Raw genomic sequence first — 8814 nt, 5'->3', positions numbered from 1 at the left:
ACGCATGTTTATGCTAATAAAAGCAACTAAAGTCTAAAGACTCACGGATGTATTTTGCCATACGCATTCATGGACCGTGCCTATTTCATCTGGTTCCTGAAGCGCTGCTAATCTCGGAGGAACAGATTTATACACACGTGCCGCAGCTGGTGTGTGTCAAAAGGTGCAACTCCTTGGCTAGAAGGCACCGCACGATCTTAGATTGGTGCGGTCTCCGGGCAACATCCTACTCCTGCAGAGGGCAGTGCGAGGCTAGCCCCGTCCCGTTGCAAGGAGGGCTGGTTTCTTTTCAGGACGGCGGGGGCGGGGGCTTGGGAGGCAGGGCGTGGAGTAAAAGGAGAAGGAGCCCGAATTTTCCCTCTGGCGACGCTGCATCCCCAGAGAGGCAGGCGACTGGTGGGTGGCGGTGGCCTCCCCTTTCGCTTTTCCTTTCTTTCTCGGCCCCCTCCAGCTGCGGGTAAGTGTGGATGGGTTGGTGCTGAGCGAAGGGGAGGCCTGCAGAACCGCGCGGGAGGCGCAGTTCCGATTCGACTTGTTGCTGCGATCTCGCAGGACGGGAAAGGGACTGGGGCGAGGATAGAAGTGGGCGAAAACTTGGCCTTCGCCGCATTCAGGGCAAAAGAGGATTCCCCATCCGAGCAGAAGAGGAGGTGCGGGTGTGGGGGAAGGAAGGCGGGGTAGGGATCAGCATCTTGCAAACTGACCCCGAGTTCACCGGATCAGGCGTGGAAAGGGACGGAGAGGCAGCCGCGGCTCTTCGTCCTGGACTGGAGCAGTCTCTTGCGAGTGGATAAAGTGACTCCTTGGACCGCAGCCTGACACGGGAGAGTCGGGGACGTGCCTGGGCGATGCTGGCCCCACTTTTAACAGAAACAAAGATGTGCCCCCTGGAGTAAAGGGCCCCTTTTCCGCCTGCAGCCGACAGAGACGGTCTAGTGCACCCTCCAGCTGTTTTGGGCAAACTGAGCGTTCCTCACCGTCAGCCATGTTGGCTGGGATAAGGTGGGAGTTGTAGTCCAAAACCCCAATAGGGCTTCAGTTCGTCCTAGAAGAGGCATAGACACCCCGGTGGCTTATCCAGCTGTTTTGGACTACAACGCCCAGCATTCCTGACCATTGGCCATGATGGCTGAGGCTGATGTGAGCTGTGGTCTAAAGATCTAGAGGGCTCCAGGGAGCGTGCCCACTATTCCATTAAACCTTGAAATGATCTCTCTGGGGATGCACCATGTCTAAAGCCATTCCATTAAACTTGGAAAACACCCTCATTCTGGGAAGTTGAAATGCTTTTGGGTGGATGTGGCCTTGGAGAAGGGGCTACACTTTGCTTTGGACCCAGGGCTGGTGGCAAGCAGCAGACAGGTGAGTCCTGTTTCACAGGTGGAGTGTATCTGGTGGAGGCTACCAGGGAGGAAGGAAATTGTACCAGGGCACAGGTATGCACTGGGAGGCAAGCAAAACAGTGGCTGGATTGTTAGCAGGTGATAATGCTGGCCTCTGAGGCAGCCGTCTCAGGTGGCAAATGCTGGTGCTGGCACAGGGAGAGACAGGGTGTTGGAGAAGAGTGCTGTGGGCGTCCTCAGCCTTGCCTACACCTTGTCTCTGGTGTTGAAATAAATGTTAACTGCTAGCCTAGCCTCTTTTTTCCCTTTTTTGGAACTGTGGAAAAGGTTGGTTTGGGAGGGGCATCTTGTCCTCCTCCTAAACAGAAAAATGTCTGAAGCCAGCTTTGCGTGTGGGCCTGCTTTCCCAAAAATCCACATGGTGGAGGTCCACCAGAGAAAGGACATTGCTATTCTAGTTTTCTTCCTCTGTGTTGCTGACAGAGAGAGAGAGAGAGAGAGAGAGAGAGAGAGAGAGAGAGAGAGAGAGAGAGAGAGGGAGGGAGGTGTAGTTGAGGAGGAGGAGTACGCATGTATGTGTCATTTTAAAGAATGTATAATTGCTACTCTCGTTCTATGGATGGCTTTTGGCATGCAAATGGCAAAAGGTTGGCACTGATCCTGCAAGAGGCTTATCTTCTCCCTCTCCTTCCCACCCTCAGAAGTTTCTCAGAGTTGTGGCAGTGTAGTGTGTAGCAGCCTTATTCTTAAGTAAGATAGGTTAGCTTAGTACTCTAGGGAATCGCCAACTCTAATCTGATGTGATCAACTTAATTTTCCTAAAACTCCCAAGCTGAAGTCAGGTACAAAACAGCGGCTCTGGAAGATGAATGCAGCACAGAGGAGCAGAGTCTCAAGCCCAAGGACCAACTGCAGCTTTCTGCAGTCCATTCACCTTCCTCTGACCCCAGTCCTTTCCTTTAACCACCAGTTGTTTGGTTTTCTAGCTTTTGTACAGTTCCTTCCCCATTCTAAACAGCCGTAATGCCTCTTCTAAGGCTTAGTTAGGGGTACCAAGAGATTTAAGCTGCAATAGGTGGGTATCGTTTTAAATTATTTGCTTCATCACCTAAATATTTATCACAGCCCCCTTTGCCCCCATCTACCATTGGAATACAGTCCTTTTCCAAATCTCATCCTTGCACTGAAAGAGGTTTTACAGCCTCTTTGGGAAAAGGGGGCCTCTGGACGCAAGGAATTTGTTTTCTGTGCCCATAATGGTGTAGAGCAGTGATGGCGGACCTTTTGGAGACCGAGTGCCCACACTGCAACTCAAAACCTACTTACTTATCACAAAGTGCCAACACTGCAATAAAACCTGAATACTGAGGTTTTAGTTTAGAAGAAACAACTCATACATTAACATCTTTTGTCTTAAAAGAAAAACACAATAACAGAGTTTTCAGACAGCTTTTTATTGAAAGGTAAAAGCTTGCATTTGGCGTGCTTTTGCACAATTAATGTGATCTTTCCCTGGCACCGCTACTCCTTTCCGAGCATCCATATGGCCCCTGTGTGCTCTGTTGTCCAATGCTTGGCTGCTGGGGCAATGCTGGAGTGACTTGGCCCACGTGCCAACAGAGAGGGCTCTGTGGGCCCACTGTAGCACGCGTGCCATAGGTTTGCCACCACTGGTGTAGAGGCAAGAGTGTTGAACTGGGACTTGGGAGATCTGAGCTCTTGTATGCACTTGGCCACGGAGCTCCCTGGGAGACTATGGGCCAGTCACTAACTCTCTGCCTAACCTACCTCACAGGGCTGTTGTAAGGATAAAACGGAGAGGAAGAGAACCATGTAAGTCATCTTGGGTTCCTTGCAAGAAGAAAAAGGTGGAATACAAATATAATGCAATAATAATAATAATAACTGGCATTCATGCACAAGTCCTTTCACACACACTTCTATTCCTGTTTTCCTCCAGGATTTCTTCATTTCAGCAGCCTGATTTAGGAAGGACAGGGAGCGTTTTGTGTTTTTTGTTGGGGAGTCAGAAAGCCTTGCTGGTCTACTACAAGTTGTCCAGAGATCTACCAGAGTAGTCTTAACTGTCTTTCAACCAACCACAGTTGTTGCTGATTTTATTTATTATATTTGTATCCCACCTTTTTCCTTTTGTGGAACTCAGGGTGGCTACATGCGGTTCCCAGGTGGTCTCCCCTTCAAGCTCAGGCTAGCCCTAGCCCTGCTTAGCCTCATGTGCCTTCAGACCATACTCTACTTCCCCTAAAATCAGAGAGATCCAGGTGCAATTCCTCTGCTCAGCCAGGAAGCTCATTGAGCTTGACCATCTCTCAGCCTGACCCTTCCATAAGAAGTAGCTGGAACTCAAGTATTCAAGACTGGAAGCAGGCTTTTGTGCACCTTTCCCAAATCTAAAAGGTTGACATGTCCTCCTAAGGTTTAAATACTGGCAGAAAGGACTTCAAGTTAAAATATGCCTCACCCTTTCTGCTTTTGGCCCCACTGCCACTGGCACACTGCCTCCAAAAGCTTTCCAGAATGGAATTTGGCCCTTGGAGGGCCTGCTGCTGAAGCCAACCCCCAGTTTTCTAAACATGGCTAGCACTTTGCAGTGCAAACCCTAAACAAAAGCATGCTTCAGATTTCTCCCACAAGGTTATCTTCCAGTGTTGGACTACAACTTCCATCAGCCTCTTCTAGTATTTCTAATTATCACAGGTTACAGGAGCTGTTGTCCAGTGTACCAGATTTGGGAAGACTGCGATATATGAATACATACTAAAACTGTACACATGGAACTTTGGATTTTTAATGTTTATATTTATTGTAATTTATATTATAATTACTTTTATTTATTGTTGTAAGCCGCCCCGAGGCTTCGGCAAATGGGGCGGCATAAAAATGTTTTAATAAATAAATAAACAAACTCTGGAACGTTTGGGGAAAACAAGGCTTTCAGCAAGATTTGGAAACTATTTTGAATTCTTAGGAGCTGGTAACTTATCGCAAAGAATCATTTCTGTTTATAGTTGAGAAAGTATTCAAACTTTGAGGTTCTACCAGTAATTTTGCCTAAAGCTTTTCTCCCTCCACTCCACAATTCTGTAGTATTTTTTAATCCCCTAGATTTTGGTGAATGGTTCTATACATACAAACAGGGAATCACTAGTTTTAATAGTAATAATAGTGAGATAACTCCTGGGTTTTCAATTACTTTTTTACACTTCTTAATTTTATTGTACAGTATTAGCCCTTGTTCTTTAGATTCAAGCTGTGTCCCTAATTTATAGTCCTAGAGTTTTGAGTTTCTTCAGAAGGAGACACTCCCTTCTCTCAAGAATGTGTGACGTGACAGACTTCGTTAGGCAATTCTTGCAGCAAAAATGCATCAGCCAGATTTTAACTGGAAACCCTAAATAAACCCAACAATCTCATCACTGAATTCTTACCACCAGAAAGTGAAGGGATCCGTTACTGAAATCTTGACAGGCAGAATTTCCTGATTGCCACTAATGCCACCTTATTTGAAAGCTTTAAATCAACCTTTTTACTTTCAAGAATTGTAAATCAACTTTCAAGAATTATAGCCCAACTCTACTGGAGGGCCCCTGCCAGTGATGTGGGTTTTCCAACAAATTCCGAATTGTAAAATTTTCAAATGGAATTAGACTAACTTGCATAAGAACATTTTATATTGATAACTTTGCCTAGGTAAATGTTTTGTTTGCATTGTAAAGATTTTTTGATACCCTAGAGAGTGATCTGATTCACAAATTTATTTTACTTAAATAACGAAGCTGAAAATGAGCTGAGCTTAGCAAGGGATGCCAAAAGCAACAAAAAACCTTCAGATACACGCATCATGAAAGACAGAAAAAAATGATAGTGGTTCAGTTACTTGATGAAGATGGCAAAATGATAACAGATGACCAGGGAAGGGCAAAAGTGCTGAATTCCTGCTTTGGCTCAGGTCTTCTCCCGAAAAAAGGATCTGTGATCTGGCAAAGGTGAAATACCAACTGAAGGAGCAGGATTGCAGCTTGATTGGCATATTGTGAAGGAACACCTAATTTGAAACTGATTATCCAGGGCCCAATGAATTGCATCCTTCTGTAATAAAGGAAATGACAGAAGAACTCCCAGAAACACTATTTTCTTTGAGAAATCATGGTGTACAGGTGAAGTGCCAGATGACTGAAAGAGGACTAATGATGTCCCTATATTCAAAAAGGGGGAAAGAAGCACCTGGGAACTACAGACTAGTCAGTTTCTCAGCAGTGCCTGGGGAAATTCTGGAGCAGATTCTAAAGCAGTCAGTCTGCAAGCATTTTGAAAGCAATGCAGTGATTACTTGAAGCCAACATAGATTTGCCAAGAACAGATCCTACCTGACTAATCTGACATTACTTTTAGAATGGGTACCCTCACCTACCGACTATGGGGATGCTGTGGACATAATTTATCTTGACTTCAGCAAAGCTTTTGACAAAGTGGCCCTTGATGTCCTGATAAGCAAACTAGCTAGATGGAATAGTTGATGGAACAACTATTGGGTGGGTCCACAGCTGGCTGCAGAACTTAGGTATTGCTTATCAGTGACACCTTCTCAAACTGGGGAGAAGTAAGAAGTGGGATACCACAGGGTTCAGTCCTGGACCCAGTGCTCTTCAACATTTTTATTAATTCATTGGATGAGGAGGTGTAGGGAGTGCTTATCCAATTTGCAGATGACAGATAATTGGGTGGGATAACTACTACCCTGGAAGAAAGAAAGAAAATTCGAAATGTTCTTAATGTGTGGGGACACTGGGTTGAAATCAACAAAATTAAATGTAACAGGGACAAAGGCAAAGTTTTGCATGTAGGAAACAGAAACCAAATGATTACCAAATGGACGATACTTAGCTTAGCAATACCACAAGTGAGAAGGAGCTTGGCATTTTTATTGACTCATATTGAGCTTGTGATTCAGCCACAATGGGATGTGGCTTTAAAAATTGCAGGCACTATTTTGGGTTGCATTAATAGAAGTATCATCATCAGATCAATTCTGGGCACTACAATGTAAAGAAGATGCATCAAACTGGAAAAGGTTCAGAAGAAAGCAGCAAAGATGATCAGAGGACTGGAAACAAAGCTCTGTAAGGAGAGACTAAAAGAACTGGGCATGTTTAACCATGAGAAGAGAAAATAAAGTGGAGATATGGTAGCACAATTCAAGTAGTTCAGAGGTTGCTACACAGAGGAGGGCCAGAATATCTTCTCAATCATCCCAGAGTGCAGGACACGGAATAATGGGCTCAAGTTACAGGAAACCAGATTCCAACTAGACATCAGGAAAATCTTCCTGTTCCTCATTATTAGAGCATTGTCATTATCAGACAGTGGAACCAATTTCTTAGGGAGCTCATGGGTTCTCCCACAAAAGAGGCATTAAAGATGCAATCGGACAGTGATCTGTTAGGGATGCTTTAACCTGGAGTATTGCACTGAACAGGGGGTTGGATTTGATGGCCTGATTGGCCCCTTTCAACTCTTCTACTCTAGGATTCTGTGCAAGCTAAAAAGCCATTGGGGTCATAATTTTTGGTGGGGGTACTGAACCCTGAGAATTGTGCAGTTGTACTTGTAATTTTACAAGTCTTTTACAAGTGCACACTTACAGACATCCAATGTGTAGTCTTAGACATGTGCCCTGAATTCAGTGGTGCGTATTTGCGTAAGATCCCAGCTTGACATCTGCAGGGTCTCGGCAGGCAGCTTCCACTGTTAATGAGTTTTTGAGCTTGTGGGAGCTTCTTATTTATTTCTTGCATTGTATTACTATGCCCAACATGACGTTCTGGAGTCATTCCCTTTATATATTTATTCATCCTATTTGTATCCCATATTTTCCCTGCAAGGAACCCAAGGCAGCTTATATAGACCTCTCCTTTTCATTGTCTTTCTCACAACGGTCCTGTGAGGTAGGTGAAGCTGAGAGTCAGCGATTGAGCTTCATGGTGAAGCGGAAACTCCTGCATCCCTGTCCTGTGCTCTCACCACTACATCACACTTGGTTCTCAATAGTCCACTTTCCAGCATGAGTGCCAGTAGTTGCATAGCCAAAATGGTACCTCCCATGCAGAAGAGGGAGGTATGAGCAAGCTCTGGGACACAATGAACACCAAAAATATTTTAAGAAAACCCAAGTTCGATCAGTGGCCAGAGAATGTTGATGGACTGTTTGGGAAGGGGGGAAAGTGGAAACCTGGTTGGGAGAATGGAATGGGGAGGACACGGCTGGCTGGCTGGCTGGAAGAGTGAACTCATTCACTCTGCATTGCAACATCTTGTGCATGTCCCGCTGTATACTTTAATTATACTATATAACATTATAATTATACTCTGTAATGGTTCCGGACATTGTACTGCATTGAGCTTTACATTTAAAAAATAGCTATTTGGGCCGTAATTTTTCATTACTGCATTTAGAACGAGTTATCCTAATCCCTCTTGTCAAAAATATTGATACGCTTGCCTCATAGCGATGCCAGGTTTCCTTGTAACTGTAATGATCTCAGCAGTCCTGTAGAATAGAAGCGGTAGTAGTAATGAGCAACCGTGTGTTGCTCTCAGTTTCTGAATCTGTAGGAATCATTTGTTTAAAAAGCAGCAACAGCCAAGCACAAAGGCAACTGATTTCAGCCCTCTAAGTGTTTTACAGCAAATGAAGAGAGGGGAAGAGGCAGCAGAAGGATCCTTTGTAGGATGGCAGTGCCTCTTTCTTCCTGTCTTCACTTCCCGACCATCCCCAACATCAGCCTAGAGGTCAGAGCTTCAGTTGCTGTAGAAGGAACCATGTGAGGGTGGAGGGAGGAATAAGGATCAGGGCCATTCTTCTGATGAAAGAGCTTTCAAGGGTTATGGATAGAGACTCTGACTCAGACAAGGAGGATGGGTTCAAATCCACAGCGGGAACACCAAGGCCAGTGGATCCAGAACTAAGTCAGGCACTTGCTGAGAATCAGACAGTTTCAAAGTCTGTGGGAAAGTTTATTGAGCATGCTAATTGTGTGGTGGACTTACCATCCTTGATCTGAGGGTGCAGCATCAGATTTAAAGGGCTGACAGGTTCAGAAGCATCAGATGCTCCAAGCGATTGATTAAGGGTTAGCCAGGAGGTGTGATTTGCTTCTCCAGTTTGAAAGGGAGGGGGGATTGCTGAGCTAGTTGCAACCAATAGTGTGTGTGGGGGGGGGGGTGGATAGCTTGAGGAAAATGTTGACCAGTATTCTGCTGCTGTGGAAAAGCAAACTCCATTAGGAAAGGAATTGAAAATAAAACTGCCAAGATGGTACTCCCCGTAAACAAATCCTTGGCGTGACAGCACTTAGAATATTGTGTACCGTTGTGGTCATTATTGAGTTACAAAAAGTGCAGAGAAGGGCAATTAAGTTCAGAACTGGGACTCCAAGTTATTCTATGGCTG

At 45.1% G+C, this 8814-nt stretch overlaps 1 protein-coding gene across 4 annotated transcripts in view; it reads left to right on the top strand.

Annotated features, from left to right (window-relative positions):
- The first annotated feature begins 339 nt into the window (after positions 1-339).
- NOD1 (nucleotide binding oligomerization domain containing 1) overlaps positions 340-8814 on the top strand; it is a 44949-nt gene continuing 36474 nt past the window's right edge. For all 4 annotated transcript variants that reach the window (XR_006413458.1, XM_044417090.1, XM_044417083.1 and 1 more), the window contains exon 1: positions 340-457. The gene's annotated coding sequence lies outside the window, so the exon portion shown is untranslated. The remainder of the gene's footprint in view (positions 458-8814) is intronic.

The sequence above is a fragment of the Varanus komodoensis genome, unplaced genomic scaffold (assembly GCF_004798865.1).
Source record: "Varanus komodoensis strain SLA01 unplaced genomic scaffold, ASM479886v1 scaffold10, whole genome shotgun sequence".
NCBI lineage: Eukaryota > Metazoa > Chordata > Lepidosauria > Squamata > Varanidae > Varanus > Varanus komodoensis.
Note: the sequence above shows the minus strand (reverse complement) of the source record. Positions and strands in the feature narration are given on the sequence as shown.